We start from the raw sequence: 18,525 nt of genomic DNA on the forward strand, positions 1-18,525 counted from the left end.
AATGAGAGATGGCGCCAAGAGATGCCAGAAATCTGCAACGGGTATTTCAGGACCCAGGTTCCAGTGAAAAGCGTTTGGAAGTTGCAACACCCCGCAAAGGAGGGACTGGCAGCTTTCTCCAGCCAGACCCAGCTTTAAAACGTGCTCAGTGCAACAGGGTCCCACGATCCAGATCCAGCCCCTGCCTTCAAGGGGTCCCCAGTCTCCACTCTTCTTTCCATACTCTGAACAGCACTCAGCCCTACTGCCCCGCCCCCGCCCCAACCCTGCTACCCCGCCCCCACCCTAACCCTGCTGCCCGCCCCCACCTCTCACCTAAACCATTTTCAGGATCTCTGACAAGGTACTCGTACCACCAGGCTCCCCCTTTTTTCTCTCCCCCGAGTTGCCTGCATCCTCATGAGGGAGGCACCCCAGGACCTGATGAAGAATTCAGGAGCATCGTTCCTAAAGGATGCAGGAGGCAGAGTTTTGTGGGGCTGGGCCGTGGACCACACATGGGTGTGCCAGGGAGGAGCCCAGGGCACCCCTCTTGCTCCCCCCCCACCATCATGGGTTGGTCTAGTCCATATGCCCAACCTCAGGGTTGCTGGGAACCTACATGGTACCTTTGCACAGATCAAAAAACATTCCCCTTAACACACTTCATTTCCATTCATTGTAAAACTGTCACCATTTTCTAATATTTATTAATATGAGACATTTTACTTCCATTTTCCAGAATTAGTACACCAGACATATAAATCTAGGATTTCTGTTATGTGAATGGTACTCTCTTTTTTTTTTTTTTTAATTTTTATTTATTTATTTGTTTATTTATTTATGGCTGTGTTGGGTCTTCGTTTCTGTGCGAGGGCTTTCTCCAGTTGCGGCAAGCGGGGGCCACTCTTCATCGTGGTGCGCGGGCCTCTCACTATCGTGGCCTCTCTTGTTGCGGAGCACAGGCTCCAGACGCGCAGACTCAGTAATTATGGCTCACGGGCCCAGCTGCTCTACGGCATGTGGGATCTTCCCAGACCAGGGCTTGAACCCGTGTCCCCTGCATTGGCAGGCAGATTCTCAACCACTGCGCCACCAGGAAAGCCCTGGTACTCTCTTAAGATGTGGCATCCTTGGGCAGTGCACAGCCTGCACAACTGTACACAGGGCCCCTGCACAGCCTTCTATCTGATAGTGCCAGAGTTGCACCCAGAAGCCTGGCCCCTTCCCTCTCCTGCTGCTCATTGACAGAACCTCCCTCCCTCACACACACACACACACACACACAAACACACACACACAGACAGATATATGAGCTGGCTGCCCACCTGAGTTCCAGAACTAGCTGCTACTTGAACGTCTTTCTTGCCAAGCCCAACCAGCACCAGAGGCATCCTGACACACCTTGCACTACTGACAGTCCCCTCCTGCCCACAGGGAAAGCCCTGGAGGCCAATGTCCCCACCCACCATCTGTCCCACCTTCCTTCCCCAGGAAGGACACAAACTCCAGCCTCTCTCAGGGCTCTGCTCAATGCCCCCTCCTTCAGATCATGTCCTCTGATGCCCCAGGCGAGTGACTAGCTCCCTTTTCTGGCCCCCATGGCCCCACACACCTCGACCGCTTCCTTTACCAGCTTGTGCCTCACTTTTTTGTTTCTGTTACCCCCAACCGAAGGTGGGCTCCTTAAAGATGGGCCTGTCCCTTATTCTTCCTCGTAGTTCCAGGGTCATGCCCAGCCCTGCCAAGCTGGCCACAGCAAGGATGCCTTGTCCGACCACATGAAAACTGGTCTCATTTTATACCTTCTTGGTGTTGTGAACAGTGAGCCCAGGTCTGGGGAAGCAGGACCCTCAAATCCAGAGGAGGTGGGTGTGCAGAAAGAATGGCTATGGAGACTGCTTTTTTTTTTTAATTGAAGTATAGTTGATTTACAATGTTGTGTTAACTTCATGTATACAGCAAAGTGATTCAGCTATACATATATATACATTCTTTTTCATATTCTTTTCCATGATGGTTTATCACAGGATATTGAATAAAGTTCCCTGTGCTCTACAGTAGGACCTTGTTTTTTATCCATTCTCTATATAATAGTTTGCATCTGTGAACCCCAAACTCACACTCCATCCCTCCCCCACCCCCTCCGCCTTGACAACCACTAGTCTGTTCTCTGTGTCCAGCCTCACTTTTCTTAAGTTTGCCACCGCCCCCGCCCCTGCTTCAGCTCATTCTTTTCCTCCCAACACAGTGTCCAGATCCTGCCCGCAGCCATCCCCGAATGTGTAGAGCAGCTCCATACGCAGAATTTCTGCATCCTTATGTACTTATCTGTAGCACCTGAATCCCAGAATAGACATTTCCCCATTAAGGAACACAAATAATGGAAGAAGAAAAAAGAAACCTCTTCCTGGAGCAGATTGCTTTGCCCGAAATAACCCTGTAACAAACGGGCTGCTGAAATACCTCTTGATCAAACCTATGAACATTTGCAGTATTTTACGTTGAGCTGAATAATTTATTAATGTTTAATATTTCACAAGAGTAAAGCAGCAAACCTGATGAAATTTTCATGTCTGCTATTATAAGCTAAATGGATTGTGAGATGCAGCTGGGAGATGCTGAGTGCCTGAAGCCCGGTGTGCACTCCCTCTGTCCCATCAGCAGGCCGAGGTGGCTGGGGTAACTTTCCTCTGCCCGTTACCCCAGAGGTGGCCGGTTAACCCACAGGTCCTGTGCGTTTGGGAGAGCCAGGTGCTTGAAGTCGTCATCAGTTTGGTTGAACAGCAGGCCCTGTTTAGGGGGTGATTTCAAGGGCCAAACCTCTCCCTTATCCCCCCAGTTTTCCTCACTCCTCTGTTTTTGATGTCTGAATTGTCCATCATTAGGACAGATTGCATTCTCTGTGAGAGAATCAACATGCATGGAAAACGTGGCTTATAATTAATAACACCATTATATTAAATAATAATATAATTAATAATCTGAAAAGGAATATATATATATGTATAACTGAATCTCTTTGCTCTACACCTGAAACTAACACAACATTGGATAAGATTCCAAATAACCAAAGCAGTCTTGAGAAAGAAGAACAAAACTGGAGGCATCATGCTCCCTGATTTCAAACTGTATTACAGAGCTACAGTAATCAAAACAGTATGGTATTGGCATAAAAACAGACACATAGATCAATGAAACAGAATGGAGAGCCCATATATAAACTCATAAATATATGGTTAATTAATTTATGACAAAGGAGCCAAGAATATATGAAGGGGAAAGGAGAGTCTCTTCAATAAATGGTGCTGGGAAAACTGGATGTCCACATGCAAAAGAATGGAACTGGACCCCTATCTTACACCATACACAAAACTTAACTCAAAATGGATTAAAGATTTGAATGTAAGACTTGAAACCATAAAACTCTTAGAAGAAAACTTAGGTGGTAATCTTGACATCAGTCTTGGCAATGAATTGTTGGATTTGACACCAAAACAAAGGCAATAAATGTAAAAATGAACAAGTGAGACTACATCAAACTAAAAAGCTTCTGCACAGCAAAGGAAAATCATTCACAGAATGAAAGGGCAACCTACTGAATAGTAGAAAATATTTGCAAATCATGTATCTGATGAAGGTTAATATACAAAATACATAAAGAACTCATACAACTCAATAATCAATAGCAAAAATACAAACAATCTGATTAAAAAAAATGGGCAGGGGATCTGAATAGACATTTTTCCAAAGAAGACATACAGATGGCCAACAGGCATGTGAAAGGGTGCTTAATCATCATCCTTAGTCATCAGGGAAATGCAAATCAAAACTACAATGAGATATCACCTCACACCTGTCAGAATGGCTAACATCAAAAAGACAAGAACTAGCAAGTATTGGCGGGGATGTGGAGAAAAAGGAACCCTTGTGCACTGTTGGTGGGAATGTAAGTTGGTGTAGCTATTATGTAAAACAGTATGGATGTCTCTCAAAGTATTAAAAATACAACTGCCATATGATCCAACAATTCTACTTCTGGGTGTATATTTATCCAAAGAAAATGAAAACACTAACTTGAAAAGACATCTGCACCCCCCATGTTTATTGCAGCATTATTTACAGTAGCTAAGACATGGAAGAAACCTAAGTGTCCATTGATGGATGGATAGATAAAAAGGTTGTGGTACATGTACCACATATACACAATGGGATGTTATTCAGTCATAAAAAAGGATGAAATCTTGACATTTGTGCCAACATGGATGAACGTTGAGGGCATTATGTTAAGTGAAATAAGTCAGACAGAGAAAGACAAATAACGTATGATCTCAATTATATGTGGAATCTGAAAAAAACAAAAAAACAAAAAAACAACCTAAGCTCATAGATACAGAAAATACTTTGGTGGTTGCCAGTGGTGGAGGGGTAGGTGGTGGATGTAATGGGTGAAGGTGGTCAAATGGTACAAACTTCCAGTCGTAAGTAAGTCCTGGGGATGTAATGTACAGCCTGGTGACTATAGTTAATAATACTGTATTACATATTTGAAAGTTCCTAAGAGTAGATCTTAAAAGTTCTCATCACAAGAAAAAATTCTGTATGTTATGTATGGTGAACAGATGTTAACTAGACATATTGTGGTAATCATTTCGTAATATATACAAATATTGAATCATTATGTTGTGCACCTGAAACGAATATAATGTTATTTGTCAATTATACCTCAAAAAACCATCTGTGAATTATCATAAACTTAATAATAGGACGCTGATTAGTCTCATCAGGATAATCTAAGTTAACACCCTATTTTAAGGTAGCGATGTTAATTCCCCTTTGCCAGGTAACCGAACCCATTCACAGGTTCCAGGATGAGGACGTGGATGTCTTGGAGAGGCCATTATTCTGCCTACCACACATGGAAATACGAGAAAGCACTGTAAGGGCTAAATCAAAACCAAAATAAAGATGGAAAACAGCCCATCACTCTCAACCAAATACAAAAAAGTTTCTTCTGATCAAACAACTCCTCTTTGGAACATCAGATTCCTGTTCTTTCTGTTTGCCCAGTGACCTCATGTGACCTCACCGGGGTGGCTACTGTCTGGGAATTCTTGACCACAGTGTGAATATACTGCTGGCCCTGCACCCTCCCCCCTTCTCCAAAAGTGCCCATCGCCCCTCCCCCCCCCCACTCCCCACAGCAGGACCAGTGAGAGCACCACAGTCAGGCCTGTTCTCTGCCAGTGCCCCTCCCTCGAGGCTGGTGATGCTGAGAGCTGCACAAACCACCCCCAAATCTCACAGTCCCTCCAGAATCAGGCAGCTCTCTTCCAAGGGGTGACTCAGGGACCCAAGCTGCTTCCATCATATGACTTTGCCACCTTTTGCTATAACAAGGCTGGCCTGATGTCACTCAGCTGGCAGGTGGGGGAAGCGTGTGGGAATAATGAACCCCATACTCAACCAGGTCAGTCCGAAGTGACATGTATTACTTCCACCCACATTCCAGTGGCAAGACATAAGGTGCCGCCCAAACGCAAGGGGAGCTGGGAAATGTAGTCCCCGTGCCACCCAATCGCAAGGGGAGCTGGGAAATGTAGTCCCTGGCTAGCTCCCCAGCAACAACGTGGAACTTGGGTCCGTACTGGTAGGTAGCCATCTCTACTCTTCTATCTAATACCAAAACCTTCCCCAACAGCGTCTTTGACTCTCCACCTTGGGGAGAGAACCTGCATAAACGAATTCACCCTCTGACATTAATATATGATAACATTTTATTTTATGATCACTCCCAGAATATTTATTGTTTTAAAAAGAAAAATAGGAAGATGTCTCAAAGCAGTAACTCTAAAGGTGGAGGACCACAACATTGTAAAGCAATCGTACTCCAATAAAGATATGAAAAAAAAATAATAAAGGTGGAAGAGGTATTTTGGAATTGGGGGCACGGTGGGGGAGGGCATTCCTGCTATCTTCAGATAATTTGTAGAGGAACACGCATTCACCTGTGTGCTAGGGGGATTCAGCTTCAAATCTCCAAGGCTGCCCATATCAGAGAGGGGACAGAATACACCCTTTTCATAGGTTTTCAAACAAATTCCAGCCCAGTTGTGCCCTTATTGGCTCTGTAGGTCCAGAGGCAGAGCTGCTGGCATCCACCTGGTGACCAGCTTGATGGGCGACACTGCCCAGCTCCATTCGAGGGGGAGGGAGATTGATCGGTGCCTCATCCATTTCCCAATGCTGATAGATTCACTCACTTGGGCCAGACATGCGTCTTCCGCTAGGCAGTAAAAATGTCAATAACCGCTCCCTTTTTACTCTTCTTTCCAAGCTGGAGACAAGCTTCCATTAAATCCTTAACCCATGCTTTTTTGATTAAATCAAATTTACAGCCACTGGAGAGGGACAGGGTTTCAGCCACATTCACCTTGCCTTCAGTGAAGTGCTCTGGACTTGGCTTTTCAACAACTCTCAGTATTTTCTGCCTTACAGATCAGTTTCCAGGCAAAGCCAAGGACAGGTCCTTGGCTAAACTTTGGATAAAGTGAAGTTTTTCACCTTCTCTGTGGACCCTGGGGCCCCAAGACACAGGAGGGGGTGGTGGCATTGCAGTGAGAATGGCTCCTTTGGACGGAGGGCAGGTGACATCTGCCTCAGCGTGGTGACATTGGAGAGAAGGTGGATGACAACTGGGAGAGACCAGAATCACTGACTTTTTGGTCATTTAATTTAAAACCAACCACGTCTAAATGTCTGTCATCCTCAAAGACACAGAGCTGATAGACTAATTTATACTTGAGTATGAAGGGCTAATGATAGTTCATGTTGTGTATTGATTGCTTACTCCATGTCAGTCACTAGGCTAACCAACTTACACATGACCTCACCTAATACTTCCTGTAAGCCTCTGAAGAAAGTACTATGATTATGCTCATTTTACAGATGAGGAAATTAGGCTCGAGAAGAGGATAAATAACCTTCCCAAGGTCACACACCAGTGAGTGCCAGAGGAGCCAAGATGTGAATCCCTAACCTGGTTCCAGAGTCTGTTCTCTTGCCCGCGGTCCTGCTGTGTAACTGCAAGAGCTTCTTTGGAAAAGAATCTGGAAAAAAATGTATATATGTATATATATGCATATATATATATATGAAACTGAATAACTTTGCTATACACCTGAAACTAACACAACATTGTAAATCAACTATACTTCAATTAAAAAAAAAGTGAACTGAAAAAAAAAAAGCTTCTTACGTCGTTGCTCCCAAGAATGGTTGCATTTTAAAAGGGTCAAGAATGAGGCCAAAGAAATAAAGCAATAGTGGTGGCTGTGTGACAGGGAGTTTTTTAGCTGGAAGGTCTTTACACACCTATCTTTCAAACCATACCAAGCTTTTGGTGCAGTTTGCTGTCTATTGATAAGCCCAGTCTATGATCACGTCCAAGATGGAGTATGTCACCCTCATTCTTTTTTTAATTGAAGTATAGTTGATTTACAATGTTGTGTTAGTTTCACATGTACAGTGAAGTGATTCATATATATATATATATATATATAATATATATATATACACACACACACACACACACACACACACACACACACATTCTTTTTCATTATAGGTTATTACAAGATATTGAATATAGTTCCATGTGCTATACAATAGGCCCTTGTTGTTATCTATTTTATATATAGTAGTGTGTAAATGTTCATCCCAAACTCCTAATTTATCCCTCCTTGTCTTCCCCTTTGGTAACCATGATATTGTTTTCTACATCTGTGAGCCTATTTCTGTTTTGTAAATAAGTTCATTTGTGTCATTTTTTAAGATTCCACATATAAGTGATATCATATGGTATTTGTCTTTCTCTATCTGACTTACTTCACTTAGTATGACAATCTCTAGGTCCATCCATGTTGCTGCAAATGGCATTATTTCATTCTTTTTTATGACTGAGTAATATTCCATTGTATGTATGTACCACATCTTCTTTAACCATTCATCTGTCGATGGACTTTTATGTTGCTTCCGTGTCCTGGCTATAGTGCTGCAGTGAACATTGGGGTGCATGTATCTCCTTGAATTATGGTTTTCTCTGGATTTATGCCCAGGAGTGGGATTGCAGGATCATATGGCAGCTCTATTTTTAGTTTTTAAAGGAATCTCCATACTGTTCTCCATAGTGACTGTATCAATTTACATTCCCACCAACAGTGTAGGAGGGTTCCCTTTTCTCCACACCCTCGCCAGCATTTGTTATTTGCAGACTTTTGGATGATGGTGCCACCTTCATTCTTGATCCTCAGAAGTGGAATCAGAGGAGTTGAGATTAGTTTTGAGCTGGTCATGAACAGGGTGAAAGGAATGAGGAGAGATGAAGACGAGCCCCGTCACCACCCTTCACTCTCTGAATTAACATTTTCCCCACAAGAGTGTTGGTGCATTTTCATACTTTTAAAAAACCAGCATTGAGCCAGATTTTTCAATGTGTGATTACCTGGGACATCCTTCCAAATGGGTATGACCACTAGGGTAAGACTACGATGTTAGCTTTGCACAGTGGCCCTTTCTGGGAGAGCACTTAGAGCCCTCACTTGGGCAGAGAGCCTTGGGGGTGGGGGCCACTGGGGAACTGAGGCGTGATGGCCCCGCCCCTTCCCAACCACCCTGGCAGCCTCTCAGGGGGAGTCTCTACCAGTAAGAATTAGCAAACAGATAACGTAAGAAGTTCCCTCCTAAGTACCTCTGGGGACATTAAGTCATTTGCCCCTGCAGCCTTATAGGGATGACAAAGGCCCAGTGGTTAAAGGTGCTGAAGGAGGTCAGAGGAGGACCCAGACTTAGTCTGGGCTGAGGTGCCAGGGCTGGTGGTGAGTGTGGGACGTGGCTGCCTGTGGGACCAGGGCTGCAGCTGGTGGCGGGGACAGAGGGGGAGGAACCCAGGTGTTGACTGTCCTGGTGTCTACATCTGCTGCCACCGTCCTCTTGAAGCAGCTCTGGCCTGAGGTGAGCAGCCAGCCATGGAACAGGGGCGTCAAGGGTTTGGACTGGAGCTTGCAGACAGCCATCTCTCTGTGTGTGCTGATATGACCTTTCCTCTGTGAACGTACACTCCTGGCATCTCTTCCTCTTCTTGTAAGGACACGGGTCCATTGGATTAGGACCGACACTTATGACCTGTATAGGGTTGTGCACAAGGACGTCAGGCCAAGCAGCACGGTGGGGGGCTCTGCTGGCCTAGACTCATACAGGCAGAGCCTGCGCGGAGCAAAGGACCCTATTTTCTGATTTCCCTACAAGTCTTGTCCCCTCATCCTCCTGTGCCCCCCCGCCCCCTCCCCCAGGGCAGCCTGGACTCAGAGGAGGGGCCTTGATCTAATTTACCCAAAGGCTCTACCTAGACTAGCTCTGCTCTTGGTTTTGGGCATCCCAGACACTGTTCATTTGGGATGGGATCCCAAGAAGTGGTGGGGGGCAAGCAAGGGGAGTGCCCACAGCTACCGTTGACCCCTAGATGGAATGGCCATTGCTGAAAAGGGAGCAAGATGTGTGGAAGAGAAAAATGTGAATTGCAGGTGTCTTGGTCTGCTAGGGCTGCCATAACAGTACACCACAGACTGGGGAGCTTAGGTGACAGAAATTTATGTTCTTACAGTTGTGGAGGCTGGAAGTCCAAGGTCTGGGTACTGACAGGGTTGGTGTCTGGGGAGAGCTCTCTCCTCGCCTTGCAGACGGCCATCTCCCTCTGTGTCTTGACATGACTTTTCTTCCACGAATGTACACTCCTGGCATCTCTTCCACTTCTTGTAAGGACATGGATCCTATTGGATTAGGACCCCACCCTTGCGACCTCATTAACCTTGATAACCTCCTTGAAGGCCTGATCTTCAAATACAATCACATTGGGGGCTAAGGCTTCAACATATGATTTGCTTTGGGCAAATCATATGTTCCATTTGTTTGATTTCGGGGGACACAATTCAGTCCATAACAGCAGAGAATGCTTGCAATTCTGTTAGTGTTTTTCTAGTATCAGTGATGTGTGTATGTGTGTGTGTGATTCCAAATAGACTGCAATCTTCCAAAGCAAGGCCTGTGTTTGAAAAGTCATTTTTTTTTTTTACCGCTGTCCTCCTAGCCCCCCAGCCTTCCACCAGAGGGCCAAACACAGGAGGCACTAAATAAATGTGTGTGAACCAACCCCCGGTGAAGCTTCCTGGTGGACACGTGTTGCTAAGGCCAACCCAGACCACTCATCCATGACTTTCTCAAGATGGGATAGCAGAGGGCCGGGCTGGAGAGAATGCTCTGATTGGTTCATTTTTTTTTTTTTTAATTGTTATTGGAGTATAGTTGATTTGCAATGTTGTGTTAGTTTCAGGTGTACAGCAAAATGAATCAGTTATACATATACACATATCCACTTTGTTTTTTAGATTCTTTTCCTATATAGGCCATTACAGAGTATTGAGTAGAGTTCCCTGTGCTATACAGTAGGTCCTTATTATCTCTCTTTGAAGGAAGGGATGGAACTTTCAGAAGGGAAATGAGCTCTCATTTCAGTCAATTCATACTCCAGTCTCACTTTGTTAAATAACAGTAGTTATTCAATAGCCTTTGGAATTCATATGCTTCACATTTAGTGTGTCCAATTATACTCTTTATGGCATGCCTGTGAAACTTGCCATTTTCACCATTTGAACGTTGCTTTGACATGATCTCGGATGTTATCTTACTCCATAGGGGAATGGGCCTTAACAGCCCCCAGACTCCAGTAATGAGAAGGATGAGCCAAGCAGGAAGATTTTATCCATCCACGTAATTCTAGAATTTCCACCTACAAGAGGTACTAGAGGCAGCAGACTTTTCACTTATTCAAAAACTTTTCATTTGATTAAAAATGAAAGTATCTTATTTTTCCTGATGGTAAAAAAAATTGGTAGTCCTTAAAAAGTGTAAACAATGAAGAATGGTGTAAAAATTAGTGAGATGACTCATAATTCTGCCACCCAGGAACAGCCTCTGGAGGTTTGACTGTGTTACCACTTGATTTTCTTCCTAAGACCATGCATATGTATGTGTGCGTCCACCCCACGTTTTTCATAATAGAATTGGATTATATATGCTCTAAGCGGTTTCTCTCCCCTCATTTATAAATTTATTTATTTATTTTTGGCTGCGTTGGGTCTTTGTTGCTGTGTGCGGGTTTTCTCTAGTTGCGGCGAGCGGGGGCTACTCTTCATTGCGGTGTGCGGCTTCTCATCGCGGTGGCTTCTCTTGTTGTGGAGCATGGGCTCTAGGTGTGCGGGCTTCAGTAGTTGTGGCACGTGGGCTCAGTAGTTGTGGCGCATGGGCTTAGTTGCTCCGAGGCATGTGGGATCTTCCTGGGCCAGGACTTGAACGGATTCTTAACCACTGTGCCACCAGGGGAGTCCCCTCCCCTCACGTAAAAAATCTTTTTATTATGAAAAATTCCAAATATATACTAAAACAGACTGCATAATATATTGCATCTCCATTTGTGACTAATCTTTTTTTTTAAAAAATTGAAGTATAGTTGATTTACAATACTATATTAGTTTCAGGTGGATGACACAGTGATTTAATATTTATAGATTATACTCCATTTAAATTTATTACAAAACAATGGCTATATTTCTCTGTGCTGTATAATGTATCCTTGCTGCTTATCTATTTTATACATAGTAGTTTTTATCTCTTAATCTCCTACCCGTATCTTGCCCTTCCCCCCTTCTCTCTCCTCACTGGTAACCACCAGTTTGTTTTCTACATCTGTGAGTCTGTTTCTGTTCTGCATATATATTCATTTGTATTATTTTTTTAGATTCCACATATAAGTGATATCATATGGTATTTGTCTTTCTCTGTCTGACTTATTTCACTAAGCATAATATTCTCTAGGTTCATCCATGTTGCTGCAAGTAGCAGAATTTCATTCTTTTTTATGGCTGAGTAATATTCATTTGTGGCTAATCTTGTTTGATCTGTATTTCAATTTACCCCCACCCCAGATTATTTTGAGGCAAATCCTAGCCATCACATCATTTAATCAGTAACTACTTCTCCCTACAAGATAGAGACCCTTCAGAAATAACAATACCCTTATCATACCTAAATAATTAACAGCACTATCTTAAAATCCTCAAATATCCAGTCACGGTTAAAATATGTCTAATTGTCTTATAATGATTTGTCTGAATCAGGATCAAGGTGTATACTTGCAATTGCTTTGGCTATGTCTCTTCAATCTCTTTAATCCATAGCTTCATCCTTGATTTTTTCTCCTTACAGTTTACTTGTTGAGGAAACTTGGTCATCTGTTCCACAGAGTTTCTCAGTCTGGATTTTGCTGATTTCTTCCCCATGGTGTCATTTATAATGTTCCCCTAAATTGCTAGTTTGATCTCAAAACTTGATCAGATTCAGATTCCATTCTGATTAGTCAAGTCTACTTCATAAATGGTATTGGGTACACCCCTCAGGAGGCACATAAAGTCTGGGGTCTCTCTTTTTGTAATGTTGCCTAGATCTATTATTAGGGTCTGATTTATGTCCCCCACTCCTTTTCATATGTTGAAGTCCTAACCCACAGTACCTTAGACTGTGACTGTATTTGGAGACAAGGGGGTTAAGTTGAAATGAAGTCATTAGGTGTCCTTATACAAAGAGGAGGTATGGACACAGACACACACAGAGGGATGACCACATGAGGACACAAGGAGAAGACAGCCGTCTGCAAGCCAGGAAGAGAGACCTCAGAAGAAACCAGCCCTGCTGATGCCTTGATCTTCTTTCCAGCCTCCAGAATTGTGGGAAAATAAATTTCTGTTGTTTAAGCCACCCAGTCTGTGGTACGTCGTCAGGGCAGCCCTAGCAAACTAATACATCTATAAATTCATTAGACAATATGAAATGGTAATACTCTAATCCTACCATATCTTTTTTGTTTACCAGCTAAATATTTCTGTAAAGATAAATTTCCCCTCAACCACTATTTTTTTACCCACAGGCATAATTAGCACAGGAAGAGCAAGATAAATGCTTGATTCTTTTCCTTTATGTCCCAGTTTTCAAAATAATGGGTTGGTTCCTTGTCATCCTCCCAAAGTGAATCATGATTTTATTTTTCTTTTTTGTTTTTAGTATCAAATAGATTTAAAAGTATTTGATGTGTTTCAGTATACCTTTCTGAACATAATATATCATAAACATCTTTCTATGTCAATACAGTTCTAAATTATTAGTTTTAGAGACTACATGGCTTTCCCTTATAGGATTGTATTAGGATTTATATAACCATTTCTTACTGTTGGACATTTACATTACAACACTTTTGATTTAGCATTTCCACTCAAGTTTAGTCTTACCCTCACAAATAAATACATTTTTCCCTGAAGCAAGGTAATACTTTCCCTAATTTATTTGGAAAGATGAAATTAGTAGATTAATTTTTAATGATGACCATGATATGAAAGGCAGTCTGGTTAGTTGAGTGGCCTTTTTATTGAAGTTTGAAAGATCTTTTCCAGTCTGTCTATTTGAAATATCCATACCATGGGTGAGGGGAAAATCTCTTTTTTTTCTCGAGGTTTGAAGTTCTTCATCAAGGACAGAAGATAAAATAAGATTGGCAATTAAGCTCAAATAGTAATTAAGAGTAAAAACTGATGGTGGCAAGTTACTTTTTGATATATCCATCTTTGCTTGAATGGTTTCATTTTTGAAAATCAATGTTCTAGCTTTGAAAGAAACCACTGCTACCTTTGCTAATCCTCCCTAGTGGTAGGGGCCATCAAGTCCATGGCCAACTTTGTCCATCAACGTGCAGATGAGGTCAGCTCTGGATCCATCCTGATGTGCCTGGATTGTTCCGTTCATGCCTGTTCTGAAGCAATTCCTCATAATGTCCCCTTTCACTCTCAAAAGAGTCCTGGTGTGGACAAGAAATTATATAATCACCCTAGATATTAACGGTTCTGTTTCCTTCTACCTATTCGGATTTCTTGGTGTCCCAACTTCCTCAAAGACAAGAGAGGGCCATGGAAGAACAAGCTTCTTTCTGTCCACCTAGACCTCCCCTCTCCCCACAATCACATGGCTATAGTTAGCTTCCCCTTTTCTTGTTCATTTTTCGTTTAAGCAAATTTCTGCTTCCCATATTTGTTTTATTATAGTCCCTTCAGTAGTAAACAAAGCTGTCAGAACAGGGAGAAAATTGCTGTGTAACCGAGATCCGAATAGGATTTGGTCCAGATGAGGAAACTGAGGCCGAAGGGGCATGGTCTGAGCCAAGGCAACACAACTGGGTAGTGACAGAGCAGGACAAGGACCAGGGTCTCTGAATTTCTCTGCCAACCCATCTTGGCTAATTTGTCCTTTTAATGATTGCCAGGGTCTTTGGCAAATTTGATGTTTTGAGGAAGGTGGGACCCTACCTGCCTTCTCCTCACTTTTGCCATCAGGTGGCGAATTAGAATGAAAAGAAGCCTCCCATCTAGTTTTGTTACAGGTGCTACATTTATTACCAAGTCATATTTATTAGAAGCAGGCAAAGAAGAGTTCTATAGCTTCTTTTTGTCAGCTCAGGTCAAGTCTACACCCAATGCTTAGGCTCTTTGACAAGCACCTTGCATAAAAGGTCCACTTAGAGGCAGAGGCAACAGTATTCTGATGGTAGACTGAAAACTTTCTAGTTGGGTCGGGTGACAGCATCTTATGTTGAGGGCAGTGGGAGAACGTATTCTAGACCTGGGGCCACAAGTGAAACCTGTTGGGTTTGACAGATTATTTCTTGCAAGGACACGAACTCCCATCAGCCGTCCTAGCCAAGCATGTTCCTTGAGCACCATATATTGAACCAGTGCAAATGTATTTCTAACAGTGGAGAGAGGATGGTTCACAGCAGGCCTGCAATCTAGTCCTTTCCTCTGGGTAAGGTGCTGGGATGCCTCTGGGAAAGGAAGAAGGAAGGTAAAAGTTCTTGTAAACATGCTAATTACAAGTCACTCATGATAACATTAGTGGTAACTAACAGGGGAGTCCTTACCTGTGGAATGGTGTTAGCAGGATGTACCTGGTCTGTGTTAAAGTTGTTTATGGAATCTATGGATTTATGGTGCATGACTCCCTGGAAAGTGTCGGGTAGGCTATGTGACAATTTGAGTGCGAAAACAGAGATGTTTCCTAACCTAAACATCTCCCTTTTGCATGAGTGATGCAGCCACATGACATACTTAGAGACCTCAACTTGCTTGTTAATGTCACAAGAAAGGATCTGGGGAGATTATGCTGGGGGGACCCCAGACCTCTTTTTGCTTTACTTGTGCCTCACAATTACTTGTATTTTTGAAAGACAAAAGTATCAAAATTTTTGATACTGGTTAAGATTTCTGATACTTGTGAGCCTTATTTGACAATTTGACACTTTATGCTCTCATTCTTTAGGCTAAATAACGCACCCTCTGGTATAGATACAGATAATTTCTGAGAGGCAAGACTTTACTCAGTTCTGGAGTGTGGATTGATTGATTGATTGATTTTTATTGTGTATTTTTAAAAAGTATGTTTTATTGAAGTATAGTTGACTTACAATGTTGTGTTAGTTTCAAGCGTACAGCAAAGTGATTCGGTTATCTACCTATCTATCTATCTATTTATCTATCTCTCCACTCATTTTTATATTCTTTTCCATTGTGGTTTATCACAGGATATTGAATATAGTTTCCTGTGCTATACAGTAGGACCTTGTTGCTTATCTATTCTATATAAAATAATTTGCATCTGCTAACCCCAAACTCCCAATCCATCGCTCCCTCATCCCCCTGACCCTTGGTAACCACAAGTCTGTTCTCTGTGTCTGTGAGTCTGTTTCTGTTTTGTAGATAAGTTCATTTGTGTCATATTTTAGATTCCACGTATAAGGGATATCATGTGGTATTTGTCTTTGCCTGACTTCACTTAGTATGATAATGTCTAGGTCCATCCATGTTGCTGCAAATGGCATTATTTCATTCTTTTTAGTGGCCAAGTATTATCCCATTGTATATATGTACCACATCTTCTTTATCCATTCATCTGTCAGTGGCCATTTAGGTTGCTTCCATGTCTTGGCTGTTGTAAATAGTGCTGCTATGAACATCAGGGTGCATGTATCTTTTCAAAATATGGTTTTATCTGGATATATGCCCAGGAGTGGGTTTGCTGGATCACATGACAGCTCTATTTTCAGTTTTTTGTGGCACCTCCATACTGTTCTTCATAGTGGCTGCACCAGTTTGCATTCCCACCAACACTGTAGGAGGGTTCCTTTTTCTTGGAGTGTGGATTTATAATTAGATGATTCAAATGTTCTTCAACCACCCATGGGTATAGATTACGGTTAACTTGTGTACATATATGCATCATGCCGTTCATACTGAGATATTTTAATGCATTTTACAGACAAAATAACATTACCAACGCAAGATTATGTCTCTTATGATCAGTAGAGATGGTGATGAACAGGAATGTCAGTCGCATTAGCATTGGCAGTAAGTACCAATTGCTTTGTGGTTGTTCTGCGCTGAGCCCATTACATATATTAGCTCTAGTTCAATAAACCTGAAAGGTCTCTGCTCTCATTTTACAGATGAAAAAACTAAACTTCAGAGAGCTTATGTCACTTGCCCAAGGTCACATCAGTGTGACCTCAAGTCTGTGCTACAACACTGAACTTCCCCCCCACTGACGCAAAGTACTGGGGTGAATGCGACCTGCGGTCTTCGGTAGTTTTAGCATTACAGTGGCTTTAAGAAAGTTAACTGTGCATTTCATTGCAGGGTCCATATAACAAATACTGCTTTCAAATCTGTGATGCTTAGCAACGTTATCCTGCCAAGCCCAGTGGGACCATGGACCTATCTACATGGAAATTTCATTCAGAATTTTGAGAATTGAGATCAGAGCTGTTAGACAGCAAAGCTAGAGCAGTTGTAATGACAGGTGAGACAATCCACCAAAGGTTCTCCTTCCTGGCACCTCTGACCTTGACAACTTCCTTTCCCATGCCTGGCTAGTACCGGAATGAGGAATAAAGGTGAAGCACTCCCGCAGTGCCTGCCAGGGAATGGTGTCTGATAGATACTATGATTTTGGGGGATTAGCTTTGCATGTAAATTCATGAACACACTGGCAGCTGTATCATCTGGATGGTTTCCAAACCCCTCATTGGAAGAGATGTACTATGGGGGCAGGGAGTTTCTTATAGTCACTGCTGCTGTATCTCCAGTGCTCAGAATACAGCCTGTCATGGGGTTGGTGCACAGTAAATATTTATCAAATGACTCATCTCCCCAGATAGGCATTTTGTTCTGGGCTGAATATCTGTGTCCCTCCCAAATTCATATGTCAAAGCCCTCAGTCCCAATGTGATGGTATTAGGAGGTGGGGTCTCTGCAAGGTAATTAGATTTAGATGAGGTCATGAGGGTGGGGCTCTTCTGATGGTATTAGTGCCCTTATAAGGAGGGGGAGAGACATGAGAACTCTCTCTCCTCCATGCTCACGCATGGAGGAAAGGTTGTACGAGGACATAGCGAGAAGGTGGCGGTCTGCAACCTAGTCAGACACCTGCTGGCACCTTGATCTTCAACTTCCAGCCTCCAAAACTGTGAGAGATAAGTGTTTGTTGTTTAAGCTGTCCAGTCTATGGAATTTGTATAAAGCCATCCAAGTGAGGACACATTTTGGACCTCAGAATGTTTCCGCTCAACCCAGTAAAAGCCCTTGGGGACTGGACTTCTCTCCAGCCCCTTCAGGCATGTTTTAATCTTGTCTTCCAGCCTAGACAGCAGGTAGCTCAAGTGCAGGCTGCAGCCTTCTGCAGGATCCCCCAGCTGTGCCTGCATTTGGGGCACCCCCTGAGCACTCGGGGAATTTGCAAATGCCTTGCCCGGGGGATGTGTGACTGTAGGCACAGACCTGGGCAGGCTGGCAGAGTCCGGCTGCACGTGCAGGTCCCGCGTTCCCAGCTGCCTCAACAGCATGGCTGGGGGAAGGCTTGTTTGGGGTGGTGATGCGGTGACCTTGCTCTCAGCAAATAGCAATCCTGCTTCCCTTTCTCCATCCCCCTCTCATTTAATTTACAGCCTGTGCAATGGGGAGAGAGGGCTGGGGAAGTAAAACCATTGATAAATGTGCCTCACTTCTTTGAGACGTCAGGGGATATAAGAGAAAAGGCTTCATCTTCAGCCCAGGGTCCATGCCGGTGTGTTTGAAGCAGCGTGTAATTTTATTCAATGACCTTTCCAGCTCACAGATGACAAGTGAGGTCGAGTGTATGTTTTGCACTTGTTTTTAAAGCTGCGAAGGGCAGAGGATTGGGAGGCGGGATGAGAGACTAGTCACATGTCTAAACTTCTCTCTTGTTGCCAGTGGACCCAGGTCCTCTCTTTCTGGGTGACGTGCTCTGCTGCGACCTTGAAGGTCTGAATGACTTGCTTTTGGATCCCAAACCTGAGTTGTCACCAGCTCTCATTTTGAC

Source organism: Balaenoptera borealis, assembly GCF_965194805.1.
Source record: "Balaenoptera borealis genome assembly, chromosome: 6".
Lineage (NCBI taxonomy): Eukaryota > Metazoa > Chordata > Mammalia > Artiodactyla > Balaenopteridae > Balaenoptera > Balaenoptera borealis.